The 20,501-nt window shown below is 33.2% G+C and overlaps 1 pseudogene; it reads right to left on the bottom strand.

Moving 5' to 3' along the window:
• LOC143056195 (uncharacterized) overlaps nucleotides 1-19,970 on the bottom strand; it is a 40,437-nt pseudogene extending 20,467 nt beyond the window's left edge.
• Nucleotides 19,971-20,501: the final 531 nt, after the last annotated feature.

Here is a 20,501-nt window from a genome sequence, read left to right as displayed (position 1 = left end):
TACTAAAAAATTGAGAATGAAAATGGGGAATGTGTCAAGGAGACAACAACCCGACCATAGAGCAGACAACAGCCGAAGGCCACCAATAGGTCTTCAATGTAGCGAGAAACTCTAGCACCCGGAGGTGTCCTTCAGCTGACCCCTAAACAAATATGTATACTAGTTTAGTGATAATGGACGTCATACTAAACTCCGAATTATACACAAGAAACTAAAATTAAAAATCACACAAGACTTACAAAGGCCAGAGGCTCCTGACTTGGGACAGGCGCAAAATTGCGGCGGGGTTAAACAATACGCACAGTAAAACTCAGTTTAAGATAAGTCCGAGTCCGATGTCAGAATATGAAAGAAAAGAAAAGAAACAAAATGACAATAATACATAAATAACAACAGACTACTAGCAGTTGTTGACATGCCAGCTCCAGACCTCAATTAAACTGATTGAAAGATTATGTCTTCATCATATGAATATCAGGCACAATCCCTCCGGTTAGGAGTTTAGTATTATACCATCATGAAATATACAACCGTCTTATTTACAATATCATTTAATCAACACCTATTTACAAGGGTCTATTTGGTATGTTTTTTCTCACTGTTGAATGCTGTATGGTTGCATATAACTGCTTACATCCTCTTTATTTGAACTTGAGTGGATAGGTGTCTCCTTAGCAATCATACCACATCTCCTTATGTTTACAGTACTGTATCAGTACTGTTACCTAATAAAAGGGCAAAACAAGCCAGCAATTTGAAAAAACTAAAGACATACATTCTTGATTTTACTTCTCTAAAGATATAAACAAAATTTGCATAGTTCGTATCTGCACATGTACACAGCCATGGGAATTTTAAGGGACTATATTGAAGTGTGCATATATTTAGTAGCTAATCTGGCTACTTCCTGTTTATCATACCGGTACCTTAGAAAAGAATTGTGACAATAGATCCAATCAAAATAAAAAACCAAAGACTAACTTCACTAGAAGCAGCAGTTAGTTGTCATAGATACTCTAGATAGAAAGATAATCTGCCACTTTTATAAAAGGGACTACACATAGTTTTTGAAAGGGTATAATCGGTTTGTGTCGACATTACTTTCTTTAGTCCAGAAACTCATTTGTGCTAAATGGTAATCTTCACCCTCATTTAGGACTGGTAGTTATTTGTAGTTTTTGTCAAAAGCTTGCTCTTTTTCTAAATCATATTTGCTTCTTTTAAGACTGACCAAAACTGTTTTTTTACCATTGTGGTTTGATTAAGGTAGTGTATATCAAACAGCTGTTGGAAATATTTTGGACAACCCTCTTATCTACAATATCATTTGATCAACACCTAGTGATCTTTGATTGGAATCTTGCATAACATTAATAAGGTCTTTTTTAAAAGGCAACTTGAAATTATTGGTCCCATATTTATGTGCTATAGCAAATGCATAGGGTGCTGATCTGCATATATGATAGCAATATATTCTTATGTTTTCAATTACCCCTTATTTCTTCACTCCACTTTATAATATAAAAATAAATGTTATTCCATATTTTATTTGTTTTTAAAAAGGTATCATAATTTAGACATAAAGACAAAACTAAGCACAGTGAAAAATGTCTACTCTGTCCTGTAACGTTTGAGATGTTTTTGTTGTTCAATCTTTGACACTTGTATGGAAACACTAAATCTTGAAAACCTACAACAGAAATATTATCACTTTTATTTCAATTCAATTGTTGCAATTGGCATACATCTAATAAAGAAAATGATAAATTAGATCAGATCGCCACATTAATAATATCAAAACTAGAGGCTCCAATGAGCCTGTGTCACTCACATGATACTTTTATTTATAATTGATGCATGATACAGAATTTGTCCATACCAACCATCAGTAGTTACCATACAATACAGTACTCCTATACACAGTCTATATACAGTATTTGTCGGATTTTGTCCATACCTACCGTCGGTGGTTAACATACAATACAATACTCCTATATACCGTATATCAACAGTATTTTTCTATACCTACCATCGGTGGTTAACATGCAATACACTGCTCCTATATACCGTCTATTAACAGTATTTTTCTATACCTACCGTCGGTGGTTAACATACAATTCAGTGCTCCATTACACAATCTATTGACAGTTGTCTATATCTACCGTCGGTGGTTAACATACAATATAGTGCTCCTATATACCGTATATCAACAGTATTTGGCTATACCTACCGTCGGTGCTTAACATATAATACAGTCCTCCTATATACCGTCTGTCAACAGTATTTGTCTATACCTACCGTCGGTGGTTCACATACAATACAGTCCTTCTATATACCATCTATCAACAGTATTTGATTATACCTACCGTCGGTGGTTAACATACAATATAGTGCTCCAATATACCGTCTATCAACAGTATTTGGCTATACATACCGTCGGTGGTTGACATACAATACAGTGCTCCTATATACCGTCTATCAACAGTATTTGGCTAACCTACCGTCGGTAGTTAACATACAATACAGTGCTCCTATATACCGTCTATCAACAGTATTCGGCTATACCTACCGTCGGTAGTTAACATACAATACAGTGCTCCTATATACCGTCTATCAACAGTATTCGGCTATACCTACCGTCGGTGGTTAACATACAATATAGTCCTCTTATATACCGTATATCAACAGTATTTGTCTATACCTATTAGTTAACATACAATATAGTGCTTCAATATATCGTCTATCAACATTGCATTTTGTATTTGTCTATACATACCGTCGGTGGTTAACATACAATACAGTCCTCCTATATACCGTCTATCAACAGTATTTGGCTATACCTACCGTCGGTGGTTAACATACAATACAGTGCTCCTATATACCGTCTATCAACAGTATTCGGCTATACCTACCGTCGGTGGTTAACATACAATACAGTCCTCCTATATACCATCTATCGACAGTATTTGGCTATACCTACCGTCGGTGGTTAACATACAATTTAGTTCTCCTATATACCGTCTAGCAACAGTATTTGGCTATACCTACCGTCGGTGGTTAACATACAATATAGTGCTCCAATATACCGTTTATCAACAGTATTTGTCTATATTTACCGTCGGTGGTTAACATACAATACAGTCCTCCTATATACCGTCTACCAACAGTATTTGTCTATACCTACCGTCGGTGGTTAACATACAATACAGTCCTTCTATATACCATCTATCAACAGTATTTGGCTATACAGAAAATTTTGGGAAAAAATAAAAGATTTCATTGTATCAGTATTCAATTTTTGCCATTAAAAAGGAGAATTGTCAACTTCAGAAAAAATCGGAGCAATATCATTAATATATAAAAAAGAAGATCCACTTTCTTTAAGTAATTATCCAATAACTCTGTTAAATTATGATGTAAAATTGTTAGCTTATGCACTTGCTCAAAGATTAAAACAAGTTTTACCAAAAATAATTCATACTGACCAAAAAGGTTATATAAAAAATAGATACATAGGCTTCAATATTAGACAAATACAAGATATAATTGATTACTCAGAGAAATTTAAAGTAGATGGAGCCATACTTTTTGTTGATTTTTCCAAGGCATTTGACTCCCTTGAATGGAACTTTATGTCAGAAACCTTAGTAAAATTTGGCTTTAAAAGTAGTTTTATAAGATGGATTCAAACAATGTACACAGACATAAAAGGTTGTATACTCAACAATGGTTGGGTGTCCAGCAGTTTTAATATTTTTCGCGGAATTCGTCAAGGATGTCCAATTTCTTCGTTAGCCTTCGTATTAGTAGTTGAAATTATGGCAATTAAACTAAGACAAGATAATAATCTCAAAGGCTTAGAGGTGAAATTAGATGGTAGAAACTGCTCACTAAAAATGTGTCAACTTGCAGATGATACAACACTATTTCTTAAATCACCAAAAGATGTTAGCTTAGCAATAAATGTAATTGAAACTTTTGGAAGTTTATCAGGATTACAACTTAACAGAAATAAAACAGAAGGATTTTGGTTAGGAAAACTTAAACATAGCAGAGATAAATTTGAAAGCACAAATTGGAAAACAGATAACATTAAAAGTCTTGGCTTTCACTTTGGTTATAACAATCAAGACTGTCAAAAACTAAACACTGATAAACAGCTAAAAAAATGTGAAAAAATTATATCAAACTGGAAGAAAAGAAATTTAACATTAATAGGTCAAATAATAGTAGTAAAATCATTAATTCTTCCAAATTTAACCTATATTGCATCAAACATGTACATCCCAAAGGAAATAATACAAAAGTTTAAAACTCTAGTATATAATTTTATATGGAATGGGAAAAAAGATAAAATTAAACGTGCAACCCTTTGTAAAGACTATTTAGAAGGTGGGTTAAAAATGATCGATATAGATTTGTATCTCAAAGCACTACAATTACGCTGGATTTTAAAACTTAAACAAAATTCTGGTGAAAATTGGTCAATCATACCCCGAGTTTACTTAAACAAATTTGGTAAAAACCTTTTGATATTTCAAATGAACATTAAAAATGTTAATATGTTAGACAAAGAAATATTTAAATCCCTTCCTGAGTTCTATCAGCAATTGATTAAAACTTGGATTGATGTTAAGGGAGGACAGACAAAGACCCCACAAACATTTCTAGACATAAGAAAGCAGATTTTATGGGGTAATCATAACATACAAGCAAAAGGAAAATACTTATTATTTACTAAATGGATTGAACATAATATTCTGTATGTAAATGACATACTTGATGAAAAAGGTCATATATCAGAAAATAAAATATTAACCAAAATAAAAGATAAACGTGATTGGATTCGAGAATTATCCTTATTAAAGAAAGCTATTCCAAAACATTGGCAGAATATTTTAAAGCAAAAAAGCTCATTTCAAACAAAAGTAAATATAAAGAATTCAAAAAATCGCAAATACTACTCAATCATAATATTCATCCAGAAATGAGTAATAAAGAAATATATTCAATACTATTTGTCCGGCATAAACAAGAAAAACCTGTAGGTTTTCTAAAGTGGGAAAGAGTCTTTGAAGAAATATAAAATTTAAAAGCACTCTTGATTTTATATTTAATTACCTAAATAACAACAAATTTAAAATGTTTAAATGGAAGTTACTCCACTTCATCCTTCCATGCAATGAATTGCTAGTTCAGTGGAAAGTATTAGAAAACAATTCTTGTAATTTTTACAAAGAAATTGACAACTATAAACCTTTTTTTATTACATGCCCGTATAATAATACTTACTGGCAAGAAATATATAAGCTATTACTTTATCTTCAAATAGATAGACACATTCTAAAGATAGAAAAGTTAATAACTGGCTATAAAATAGCAGATATAAAATATTCTTACATAAACACCCTGATAACAGTTATATTTTTCTCCATATATAAGGCACATTTTGTTTCAAACAAAAAAGAAACAAAGATAGAAATCTTTAAAATTTTCAAAAGGGAAATATACGACATAATAAAATTAAATGCCTTAAGAAGCATTGAAACCGGAAAAATGTTAATAAAGACGTCAACATATTGTAACCTGTAAGTTAAAGTATTGCTGGTTGACAAATCAACATATATGCTAATTACCTTGGCCTAGTCTAAATAATATAACACGAGGTGCCAAAAAAAAAAAACGCATCACAAATGATCTATTGGTTTTAATTTAACATAATTATTCACTTACCTATATGTTTATTTCGATAAATAAACATGATCAAGCATGTAAGCTAGGAAAAATAAATCCTTAATATCGTAACATAAAAGAATAAGTTAGGCTAACTCAAAAAACTACACAGGTAACCTGTGAGAAAGTAAATACACACATAATATAATAACAAAACGGTACGGCGTAGATCCGTAACTTTTCACGATTTGTAAACAGACGCATAAAAAAAAATATTTAAAAATGAATGAATCTATTTGGAACAGTACTGATGTTTATTTATATAATGTATTATGTTTAATTGTAAAATACTAACATTAATATAATATTTTATTATATATTCTCCCTGGATATATAATAATTAATATACAGGGATACTTAGCCTAATTCTGTAAGCTAGGTAAATTGTTAAACAGCATTTAGTGCAATAAAGATTATTTAATTGTTTTAAAAAAAAAAGTATTTGGCTATACCTACCGTCGGTGGTTAACATACAATATAGTGCTCCAATATACCGTCTATCAACAGTATTTGTCTATACATACCGTTGGTGGTTAACATTCAATACAGTCCTCCTACATACCGTCTATCAACAGTATTTGGCTATACCTACTGTCGGTGTTTAACATACAATACAGTCCTCCTATATACCGTCTATCAACAGTATTTAGCTTTACCTACCGTCGGTGGTTAGCATACAATACAGTCCCTCTTTATACTGTCTATCAACAGTATTTGTCTATACCTACCGTCGGTGGTTAACATACAATATTGTGCTCCTATATACCGTCTATCAACAGTATTTGACTATACCTACCGTCCGTGGTTAACATACAATACAGTCCTCCTATATACCGTCTATTAACAGTATTTGTCTATACCTACCATTGGTGGTTAACATGCAATATATTGCTCCTATATACCGTCTATTAACAGTATTTTTCTATACCTACAAATAGTCCTTCTATATACCGTATATCAACAGTATTTGTCTATACCTACTAGTTAACATACAATATAGTGCTTCAATATATCGTCTATCAACAGTACATTTTGTATTTGTCTATACATACCGTCGGTGGTTAACATACAATACAGTCCTCCTATATACCGCCTATCAACAGTATTTGTCTATACCTACCATTGGTGGTTAACATGCAATATATTGCTCCTATATACCGTCTATTAACAGCATTTTTCTATACCTACAAATAGTCCTTCTATATACCGTATATCAACAGTATTTGTCTATACCTACTAGTTAACATACAATATAGTGCTTCAATATATCGTCTATCAACAGTACATTTTGTATTTGTCTATACATACCGTCCGTGGTTAACATACAATACAGTCCTCCTATATACCATCTATTAATAGTATTTGTCTATACCTACCATTGGTGTTTAACATGCAATATAGTGCTCCTATATACCGTCTATTAACAGTATTTTTCTATACCTACAAATAGTCCTTCTATATACCGTATATCAACAGTATTTGTCTATACCTACTAGTTAACATACAATATAGTGCTTCAATATATCGTCTATCAACAGTACATTTTGTATTTGTCTATACATACCGTCGGTGGTTAACATACAATACAGTCCTCCTATATACCGTCTATCAACAGTATTCGTCTATACATACCGTCCGTGGTTAACATACAATACAGTCCTTCTATATACCGTCTATTAACAGTATTTGTCTATACCTACCATTGGTGGTTAACATGCAATATAGTGCTCCTATATACCGTCTATTAACAGTATTTGTCTATACCTACTAGTTAACATACAATATAGTGCTTCAATATATCGTCTATCAACAGTATTTGACTATACCTACCGTCCGTGGTTAACATACAATACAGTCCTCCTATATACCGTCTATTAACAGTATTTGTCTATACCTACCATTGGTGGTAAACATGCAATATATTGCTCCTATATACCGTCTATTAACAGTATTTTTCTATACCTACAAATAGTCCTTCTATATACCGTATATCAACAGTATTTGTCTATACCTACTAGTTAACATACAATATAGTGCTTCAATATATCGTCTATCAACAGTACATTTTGTATTTGTCTATACATACCGTCGGTGGTTAACATACAATACAGTCCTCCTATATACCGCCTATCAACAGTATTTGTCTATACCTACCATTGGTGGTTAACATGCAATATATTGCTCCTATATACCGTCTATTAACAGCATTTTTCTATACCTACAAATAGTCCTTCTATATACCGTATATCAACAGTATTTGTCTATACCTACTAGTTAACATACAATATAGTGCTTCAATATATCGTCTATCAACAGTACATTTTGTATTTGTCTATACATACCGTCCGTGGTTAACATACAATACAGTCCTCCTATATACCATCTATTAATAGTATTTGTCTATACCTACCATTGGTGTTTAACATGCAATATAGTGCTCCTATATACCGTCTATTAACAGTATTTTTCTATACCTACAAATAGTCCTTCTATATACCGTATATCAACAGTATTTGTCTATACCTACTAGTTAACATACAATATAGTGCTTCAATATATCGTCTATCAACAGTACATTTTGTATTTGTCTATACATACCGTCGGTGGTTAACATACAATACAGTCCTCCTATATACCGTCTATCAACAGTATTCGTCTATACATACCGTCCGTGGTTAACATACAATACAGTCCTTCTATATACCGTCTATTAACAGTATTTGTCTATACCTACCATTGGTGGTTAACATGCAATATAGTGCTCCTATATACCGTCTATTAACAGTATTTTTCTATACCTACAAATAGTCCTCCTATATACCGTATATCAACAGTATTTGTCTATACCTATTAGTTAACATACAATATAGTGCTTCAATATATCGTCTATCAACAGTACATTTTGTATTTGTCTATACATACCGTCGGTGGTTAACATACAATACAGTCCTCCTATATACCGTCTATCAACAGTATTAGGCTATACCAACCGTCGGTGGTTAACATACAATACAGTGCTCCTATATACCGTCTATCAACAGTATTCGGCTATACTACCGTCGACAATAACATACAATACAGTCCTCCTATATACCATCTATCGACAGTATTTGGCTATACTTACCGTCGGTGATTAACATACAATTTAGTTCTTTATACCGTCTATCAACAGTATTTGGCCATACCTACCGTCGGTGGTTAACATACAATATAGTGCTCCAATATACCGTTTATCAACAGTATTTGTCTATATTTACCGTCGGTGGTTAACAGACAATACAGTCCTCCTATATACCGTCTACCAACAGTATTTGTCTATACCTACCGTCGGTGGTAAACATACAATACAGTCCTTCTATATACCATCTATCAACAGTATTTGGCTATACCTACCGTCGGTGGTTAACATACAATATAGTGCTCCAATATACCGTCTATCAACAGCATATGTCTATACATACCGTTGGTGGTTAACAGACAATACAGTCCTCCTATATACCGTCTACCAACAGTATTTGTCTATACCTACCGTCGGTGGTAAACATACAATACAGTCCTTCTATATACCATCTATCAACAGTATTTGGCTATACCTACCGTCGGTGGTTAACATACAATATAGTGCTCCAATATACCGTCTATCAACAGCATATGTCTATACATACCGTTGGTGGTTAACATTCAATACAGTCCTCCTACATACCGTCTATCAACAGTATTTGGCTATACTTACCGTCGGTGGTTAACATACAATACAGTGCTCCTATATACCGTCTATCAACAGTATTCGGCTATACTACCGTCGACAATAACATACAATACAGTCCTCCTATATACCATCTATCGACAGTATTTAGCTTTACCTACTGTCGGTGGTTAGCATACAATACAGTCCCTCTATATACCGTCTATCAACAGTGTTTGTCTATACCTACCGTCGGTGGTTAACATACAATATAGTGCTCCTATATACCGTCTATCAACAGTATTTGACTATACCTACCGTCCGTGGTTAACATACAATACAGTCCTCCTATACACCGTCTATCAACAGTATTCGTTTATACATACCGTCCGTGGTTAACATACAATACAGTCCTCCTATATACCGTCTATTAACAGTATTTGTATATACCTACCATTGGTGGTTAACATGCAATATAGTGCTCCTATATACCGTCTATTAACAGTATTTTTCTATACCTACCGTCGGTGGTTAACATAAAATACAGTCCTTCTATATTCCATCTATCAACAGTATTTGGTTATACCTACCGTCGGTGGTTAACATACAATATAGTGCTCCAATATACCGTCTATCAACAGTATTTGTCTATATATACCGTCGGTGGTTAACATACAATATAGTGCTCAAATATACCGTTTATCAACAGTATTTGTCTATATTTACCGTCGATGGTTTACATACAATACAGTCCTCTTATATACAGTCTACCAACAGTATTTGTCTATACCTACCGTCGGTGGTTAACATACAATACAGTCCTTCTTTATACCATCTATCAACAGTATTTTGCTATACCTACCGTCGGTGTTTAACATACAATATAGTGCTCCAATGTACCGTCTATCAACAGTATTTGTCTATACATACCGTTGGTGGTTAACATTCAATACAGTCCTCCTACATACCGTCTATCAACAGTATTTGGCTATACCTACCGTCGGTGGTTAACATACAATACAGTCCTCCTATATACCGTCTATCAACAGTATTTGTCTATACCTACCGTCGGTGGTTAACATACAATTTAGCGCTCCTATATTAACGTCTATCAACAGTATTTGGCTATACCTACCGTCGGTGGTTAACATACAATACAGTCCTCCTACATACCGTCTATCAACAGTATTTGGCTATACCTACCGTCGGTGGTTAACATACAATACAGTCCTCCTATATACCGTCTATCAACAGTATTTGGCTATACCTACCGTCGGTGGTTAACATACACTATTCATCTATCAACAGTATTTGTCTATACCTACCGTCGGTGGTTAACATACAATTTAGCGCTCCTATATTAACGTCTATCAACAGTATTTGTCTATACCTATTGTCGGTGGTTAACATACAATATAGTCCTCTTTTATACAGTATATCAACAGTATTTGTCTATCAGCTTAACGTCATAAGAAATGAGTGACCGGTGAAAAATAATGTTCTTCCAATTCTTGAACCAATGGATACAAACATCATAAACTTAGTCTTCTGTTCAAGAATTTTTCATTTTTTTTTCGCATAAGTTTCGTCTAATCGTCAATTTTTTTTCAATCAGTCAGTGTTGTTGTGAAAATATGGCAGGTAATTAATTAAAGTTCGTATTTTGAAGCCGAAGTTTAACGATTGTCACCTGTTTGTCAACAATCAACAAAAAATCAACAAAAAAGCATGGAAATTTAGCACGTGTTTAACATGTAAATTCAGATGAAAGTTTATTTTAAGGACATCCATGCGTATTGCAAACACCGGATTTTTACGAGATGGGTCACACTGAGGTCACTTTGCATACGGAAAATATGTCGGGGGAATTGCTTCCTGGAAGGAAGCAATTAAAATAAAGTAAACTTCTTCTAAATATTAAACTCCATGTGGTGAACCAACGCCTGTGTGAATCATTTCGTTAGAGTCCCTGAAGTGGATACCTTGGTATGCAGGGTTGTCAAATTATGCAAATAAATGCAACATTAAAATAATAACCAAAATTGACAACAGCACTTCGAATGGTCTGCAATTTTATTTGCTATGGTCTACATGTTTCGCCTGCAAGTCAGGGTCCTGATGAAGCCTGCCTTGCAGGCGAAACATGTAGACCATAGCAAATAAAATTGCAGACGTAGGCGAAACATGTAGACCATAGCAAATAAAATTGCAGACCATTCGAAGTGTTGTTGTCAATTTTGGTTATTATTCTTCTAAACATGAATAAATTTAAGAATTTTCTTCAGAAAAAAGTATACATTGTATGTACATAAGTTTTATAATGTTAACTATCCATTGAGTTATAAAAAAACATATGCATTAATTTTTTTAATTTGAGGTTTCTTATGACTTTAACAGGCTAAGTAATTTTTCCAACGATTGTTTTATTGTTCTTTTCAATAAAAAAAAAAGTGCCTGTTTCAGTAGACTGAAAATTATATCATTTTATAAAGGAGGATGCATTTAGATCAAGCTTATGGAATTATATATGACATGACAATAAGATATAAAGCTGTTCAAGGTGTACATGTAGCCAAAAAAATCAAATAAAAGTCAAATAAAAGTCAAAAATATACAAATACATTGTAGGAAAATATAATCTTATCAAGTTCTTCTTTGTTCTTTGTTCAAAAGTATAAGTGTTTACATGTTTTGTGTGATAGTCCATTCTATAAAACTGGTCCAGAATAAACAAGTTAAAGATTTCTTAAATAGCTCAGCTTTTGGCTTAGGAAATGTCAGATTACCTTGAGTGACACCTCTCAAGGAGTAAGGATTAATATCTGGTTTCAGTTTAAATTTTGAACTATGTACATTGGTGTTTCCATACAATGCATTTATATAGAAATAAATATTCTGGATGATATATATTAGCACAAACTTGGTCAATTTGATTTCTCCAGTTAAGTGTGCTGTCAATTTTAACACCTAATAATTTTCACATGAAGAATTTTGTAATACTTTAATTTATTATCAAGTTTGGTTGAAAAGTCTGAATTGATATAGTTACTGCTTTGTTTCAGCAATCAAATATTTTGTTTTATTTGCATTAATGGACATGTTATTCATTTTACACCACTCTTCAACCCTGTTTAAATCTTCTTGAACATCATCATGTATATTTTCTATATGTTTTCCCTGATTTATGAAGATTAGTATCATCAGCATAAAGGTCTTTTCACAATTTTCAATGAATAAGGAAAGGTCATTTATAAATAGCACAAACAATAGAGGACAAGATATAGAACCTTGATGGACACCAAATTTTACATAATGTTCAGAATAAACATTACAAATGTTTACCTGCTGTTTTCTGTTTTTCAGACTTGAAAAAAAAAACTAACAGCAGCCTAACTAAATCCATTAATTTCAAGCTTTAAACAAAGAATGTCATGATCTACCAATCAAAAGCTTTTTTAAGATCTTAATAAAATTGCTAGGTTTAAATTACCATCATTCATTTCTTGCAACCATTTGTCAATGATATTAATGTCAAGCTCCATCTAGTAAATATATTCCAAATTATGGACAAATGATAATGCTATTAAAAATACCAAGTCGTAACCATTGCCTTTCTCTTTTTCTATTTCCATTATATATGACTAGGTATACAGTGAAATGCAGTGAATTTTAGCATTTGATAGTTCATTGATAACATTCTGGCGTATCATAAACAAACAACTTGTAACGTCTCATTTCATTGGCCGAAAGATTCAAATACAAAAACAATGTAGTCAGTGTGCACGTGAATTGACACAGGTGACCGACAATGGAATGTACTATGTTACTACGAACGTAAAAACAAGGATTTGTTTAATTTACAAACCTTTGGTCAAAAGAATTAAATAAATCTTTTCACTGTGTCTAAACCACACCGGCAAAATTTGCTCGGACTCATGGTATCTAACATCCGGCACAATGACGGAACACCAATAGACAAAAGAAAGGTAGGTTTCTCCTTATTTTTTATTTTTTTTTATGATATCGAAGAATATATATATACATATACAACTATTTTCTATTGTGAGATGCAATATTTTCTACAACCGTTCTATATTAACGGAGAAATAAGTCAAAATGCATGTCAAAATGACGAATTGAGTGACCCTTGCCTCGAAATTGTTTAATTTCTCGTTAAATTGTTCACATTGTACGGAAAGAAAGGTACGGGAAGATAGATATTGACACGGAGATTGCATCTCAATAATTGTATTTCTGTGTATGGAACGAAAGAAAAGGGTCATGTCAAATTAAAATAAACCGGTTTCGTCAATGTTGTTACTACACAATCACCCGGTTTCGTCTATATATATCACCCGTTTTTTTTGGGTTTTTTTAACAAACAATTTATGAAAAGAAACTTTGGCACGGATCTGAACATTGTTTTTCGAGAATTTAAATATATATTTATTGTAAAGTAAACTTGGCGTGTTAAAATTCATTTTAAAGGGGCACTTTTGGACATAGTTAATTATGATAATACACATTTTCCTAATGAAAGGCGTATCCCTTATTTCACTTAACTTCAAACTAATTTTAAATGGAATATAAATACTGAATAGCAAACACTGGTATCTAATTATTTTGTAACATTATTATATTTTCTTTGTTTATAATAGTAGTATGTAAAGATGAAAAATAAAAGGATGTGTTTTGATTGTGCCATAATTTTAATTTACTATACTATATCATATACACTTAGTTTACAATATTTACTATTAATTATTAATACATTTATGCATTCAATTATTGACGAACAGTCCCAAACCGACTATAGTCTATGCTGTTCTGCACAAATTAATCATGCATGCAGTCCTGCCAGATTTTCTGGTACTATATATACTGTGTTACTTGCGCACTAAAGCGAGTTTTCACACTTAAGCATCCATAACATAGCAGTGAGATTTGTAACTTTCTCCCCGTTTCTGGCACATTTATTTTCATAGGCATGTTTTTCACATTATTTTTACAGTTCAAATTAATTTTTTGTACAGTTCAAATTCAATTGAAACTTCAGGATAACTTTCGAAAACAATATCTGACAGTTTTGTATTTTCAATGTGAATAAATGTTGGTTTGCAAAACATGACCGTCATTTATATCTAGGTCTTATTTAGAAGAAGTGACGGTAACCACTTATCCCATAAACATTGACAATGAGACAACTTTCTTTTAGACACAAAAATTATGTTGAATTAATCAAGTTTAGGTCAGCGTATGCCTTAAAAACAATGAGAAAAACACACAAACTGCATGAAAGCAAGCTATAACAGGGCCCTAAATTATAAATGTAAAACAATTCAAACAAGAAAACTACCTGCCTATTTTATGTTCAAAACGCATATGGTATAAAGCAACCAAAGACAACCATGGAATTACAAGCGTGTGATTCGGGAATGGACTGAGTCAAACTGTTGTCGCTGACACAAACAGTACAACAAAAGTACAAATAATAAAAAATGATGAAAAAACCTTAACTCGTCCGATGACAGAGCCTGCATGTATAGTAAATGCGCGATGTGTGCCAAAACTTGTATCATAGTTAAAATTATCCCTTAAATATAATAAATATACATGTATTCGCAGTTTACTATAAAGTCCACTATCACTGAACTAGTAAAAATATTTATTAAGGGGCCAGCTAAAGGACGCCACCGGATGCGGGAGTTTCTCGCTTCATTGAAGACCCATTGTGGCCTTCGGCTGTTTTCTGCTCTATGGTCGGGTTGTTGTCGCTTGGAATTTGTATGAACTTTTCATGTTGATAGACATTTTTAAATAATCTGTTGATTTTTTATTATTTCAGATGACAGAAAACGTTACAATTGAGGCATTAGATGAGTCATTTCATGTGTAACCGGAGCTAGTTATCCTGTCTTGTTTTTCATGTAACTTGTGAATTATTTATTTGTAAATGTTGATGTCTTGTTTTAGTACGGTATGATTGTTCAATGAGATCAACCGAAATGATAAATTGGAATATTCAAACCACCAAAAACCAAAAAGGAACAACCAGAATTATTGACAATGACTAAAACAACCAAAATAATATGAACGGTGTCATGTTAATGACTAAACCTTTAAAACAGGGTATATCTAAGCTCTAGGTTCTGTTGTAGTTCGATCCTGAGTCTTTGACTCCTCTTGGTAGCTTATTTAAATAAAGACAATCAAGTTCACATAGTTTAATGATGTTATAATTACAAATCTACATGTCAGGATTTAATATAAATATACATCAAATCAACACTTCTATAATTTTCAGTATAGTGAAAATTGGGCAAAGTTATCTCCCCTTTTCTAAAATAATATTGAAAAACCTTAATTTCCTACTTACTTAACACTTCTTATCTAAACTTGTTTTATAAAATAAACGGACTACTTAATTAAATGTGGGAAGGGAAAAACCAGACGTGGAAGCTTAACAGTTTTTAAAGTTTTGCCAAAGTTTTATAATACAACAAGCCAAAAATTGCAAGTCGTAACTAACGCATCAGCCAATTTGCTAATAGTCGAAGACTAACGCTGGCTAGTAGAAAACAGTCCTAAATTAATAGGCACCTACCTTAAGAGTCTGTTACAGACAAGTGGCTCTTGCATAAAAAGCAATGATATTAAGAATATGTGGGCCTTATATACTAATTAAGTTCTAATTATAGAAACTATATCTAAATTTACAAACCCAATAAGAAATATCAACACATAAGTTAAACCAGTGAAATTTACTATTAAAAACTTGTTATGCCTCGATTTAGAAAAACGTACAGAGAAAGATCTCCGAACGCACCCAATTGAAAAATCTAGAGAAATAATAATATTCAGAACTCCTCTAAATAAAAGCATGGCTAAATTCAAGGAAAATATAACAGTTTGGGATTTAAAAGTTACTTAATGACAAAATTATAAGGTAACATCAATATTTAAAGTTCAAAGAACGTTTCCCAAGTGTAAATACTATATTTTTCAATTAACCAGGTCGAAAGTCCCATGACATTGCACAATTTACGTTTTGAAACAAGGCTCCACGATAACACTCCCCCCCATCTAGACCATTGCAAATACCAATAAATGGTCTATACAAGTCAATATAAATTAAAGAATGAAATACACAATACATGAATATAAATTTTACAAAAACGAATTAATTTAAATGTTCAAAATAAAAAGTCTTTCTTCGGAACCAGTTTCATGACCATCCCCCCACTTTCCTCCACCAACTCGTATTCCATGTCCCTCGGGACGCCTTCACCGTATTCTACATATTCTTGAGGTTGAACATATTCCTGTGCGTCCTCATACACCTCCTCCTCTTCTTGAATCATAGCTACCTCTATGTTAGTACTGTCTTCCCACAGCGGAGGTAAACACTTCCCGGGTTTTACATACTTCAAATTAACTGTGATGGTCGACTGTAATGATGGCATGATGAGAATGGCATGACGTGGTGTGAAGTGATGGAAGCTGATTAAGTGCTCCTTAACATGGTGCCTGCGAGGAAACGAGTCATTACATCCTATACAACTAAATTCTTTGACCTCGCGAACATGTTTCCCATGCCAGTGTCTCTGGTATTGTCGGAATACACTAAATGGGCCCTGTCCACATGTAGCAACTGGGCAAATATACCCTTTTTTAAATACAGGTCTTTCTTCTGCCATACTGTAATAGAATACATATTATGAATAATTTAATAAAATAAATGAACAGTTAATATATAAGGTATTCATGTAAACACATCAGAGTAATAATAGTACATTGTCAACAAACATACATTGTGTAAATATTAAATGAATAAAACAAATGTGTGACAGCCTTTTTCTTAGGTATAATATGTGAAACTTTAAAAAACCATACGCACAATTTCCTATCAACGTTTGATAAACTCTTTTATTGAGTAACTGGAAAAATGTGACTATTATGTGAGAACAATATGAACTCTTCTGTTATTTAAATAAAAAAACAGCCTTTTTAATAGGTCTACGAAGCGAACATATAAAAATACATTACATATATTTTATAATATAACTAGTCTCAACATATATATGCCAATACACTGCTCTATGCTTTACTAATGCTTGTGTAGCAACATAAATTAAAATCTGTTGTGCATAACTTACACCCTTATGAAAACATATCAAATATTCTTTTTTTTTTTTATTCTAATCCTCAAACTAAATTCAGATATGAAAAAAAATACATACCTTATTCCATCTGCTTACCATTCTTAGTATTATTACTTTACCATGTTTACCGCACTAATATAATTTAAAAATATGCAAACTTGAAATTTTAACTTTTTTTTTTTTTTTTTTTAAACTAAGTACTGATTTCAGTACAAACATTATAAACAAATATCTAAAACTATATACACGGTGAATACTTTGTTGGCTTTTTCACTGTTCTTCCACATCTGGTTCTTTGTGGGCTAGGGGTACAGGGGTTTACATCTATAATAAGGGGAATATCATTTTCAGTTTCATGAGTTTCATCAAATGACAGGTGAAAATCCAATAAAGGGGGTTCTATATCGGACTTATCAGACTGGATTTCATCCTCTATTTCAGGTGGTAGACTTGTGACAGGGACATTCCCGAAATGGGGTTTTAAATGGTCTACATGGACTACTTTGTCCTTTGCAGTAGGGGTTTCTTGAATTCTGTAAGTCACATCAGAAAGTTTGGCTTTTACTTTATATGGACCTCTCCAACCTAACCCTAATTTAATTCCTGCAGTAGGGGGATACCATCTAAATACAAAATCATTTTCTTCATATTGACGAGGTTTAAGTCCCCTATCATAACTTTTCATTTGCCTAGTAGCGGCCTTTGACAACTTTTCCCTAGCAAAATTAAATGTTTTCCTTACAGTTGAAGGATTTCCAGCCATAATATCTAACGGGTAAACCATTTCCCTACCAGTCAACATTTTATGGGGGCTAACACCAGTTGAATCATTTTCTGTGGCTCGATAAGCCATTAACAAGTAAGGCAATAAATCATCCCAATTATTTCTGAATTTATTGACAAACATGGACAACATTTTCTGTAAAGTTCGGTTGAAACGTTCAACAAGACCATCACTCTGTGGCCGATAGGGTGTTGTTCTAGTTTTATCTATTCCCAACTTATCACAAACTGCTTGAAATAGGATGGATTCAAATTCCCTGCCCTGATCACTGTGTATTTGCAGGGGCATTCCAAACCGACAAAAATATTTCAGAAACTAGTTTATCTGCTACTGTCAAATCATTATGGTTTTTAACTGCAAAAGCCTCAGTCCATTTTGTAAAGTAGTCTTGTACTACAATTAAATACTCATTCTCATTTTCAGTAATGGGACATGGGCCTACAATGTCAACCCCAATCCTATCGAATGGACAACCTACTAAAGACTGTTGTAAAGGAAATCTACCTATACCTGGGCCAGGTTTAGCTTTAGCACAAACAATGCACTCACGAACCCATGAACTTATATCAGAAGTCATTCCAGGCCAATAAAACCTATTTTTAATTGCTCTAATCGTTCGATCTTTACCCAAGTGACCAGATATAACTGAATTATGAAATTCTTTCATAATTTGATTCCTAATTTCAGTTGGGGCTACCAAAACAAGATTTTCCTCATTATCCGTTTCAATCCTATAATACAGTAAGCCATTTTCTATTAACAAGGACTCCCATACACTTCATAAATTTCTAATTCCATATGAACAACCGGAAACTACTTCCTTGCCAGGTTTTTCATCAAATTCTCCTAACATATTTACAATTTTTGAAATATCTGGGTCATTATCCTGCCAAGAGAATTTCTCCTCACTTGTCCAAACTCTTAACCAATTTGAAATTTGTGGCAAATCAGGTTCACCTTCATTATCACTATCATCTTCAACATAGGGAATTGTCTCATCTAAATCACTATTTCCAGGCCTAATGGGTGCTAGAAGACATTTATCGGGGTTATCACAACTCTGACCTACTTGATTTTTATCACACGCAGGACAATCAGAGCGTTTACACAATCTATATGGTTTTCTGGATAAAACATCAGCATTCGTATGCTGCGTACCTTTTCGATATTCAATCTCATAATCATAGGTATCCAAGACAGAAATCCACCTAGCAACCATACCTTCTGGGTGTTTAAAATTCTTCAACCAAATTAAAGATGCATGATCTGTGCGAATCCTAAATTGTTGACCTAACAGGTAGTGGCGAAAATATTTGACAAAGGTAATTACCGCTAAAAGTTCCCGGTACGTAGTACAATATTTTTGTTGGGTATCACTCAACATTCGACTAGCATAGGCAATAACCTTTTCCTCACCATCCTGTACCTGTGAAAGGACAGCACCTATTGCATGACCACTAGCATCTGTATCCAGAATAAATTCACCATCCCCTATAGGGTAACTTAAAATGGGAGCAGAAATAAGTTTCTCTTTCAAAACTTCAAAAGCATTTTGACAATCCTGATCCCACAAAAATTTCAAGCCCTTTTTCGTCAGATTTGTCATTGTAGATGCTATTTCTAAAAAAACTAGGGATAAACCTCCTATAATACCCTGCCAAGCCTAGAAAACTGCGGACTTCATTTACATTTTTAGGGACTGGCCAATCACTAACACTTTCAATTTTTGCTGGGTCACAAGCTATTCCCTTATCACTAACTAAATGTCCTAAATATAACACCTGGTGTTGAAAAAGAAAGCATTTCTTAGTTTAAGCTTAAGACTAGCCTTTCTAAATCTATCAAAAACAAGGTCTAAATTCTCTAGAGCCTTCTCAAAAGTAGGGCCAAAAATAATGACATCATCTAGGTAACACATACACCTTTCCCACTGATAACCCTTTAGAACAATGTCCATCAATCTTTCAAAACAACTGGGCGCATTACACAACCCAAATGGCATCACTTTGAACTGAAATAACCCCTTGTGGCAAGAAAAGGCAGTTTTAGGCCTATCTTTTTCATCAACGAGTACCTGCCAATAACCGGAAGCTAAATCGATAGTGCTAAACCACTTATTGTTCCCTAGGGAGTCAAG

This window comes from Mytilus galloprovincialis, chromosome 13, assembly GCF_965363235.1.
Source record: "Mytilus galloprovincialis chromosome 13, xbMytGall1.hap1.1, whole genome shotgun sequence".
Taxonomy (NCBI): domain Eukaryota; kingdom Metazoa; phylum Mollusca; class Bivalvia; order Mytilida; family Mytilidae; genus Mytilus; species Mytilus galloprovincialis.
Note: the sequence above shows the minus strand (reverse complement) of the source record. Positions and strands in the feature narration are given on the sequence as shown.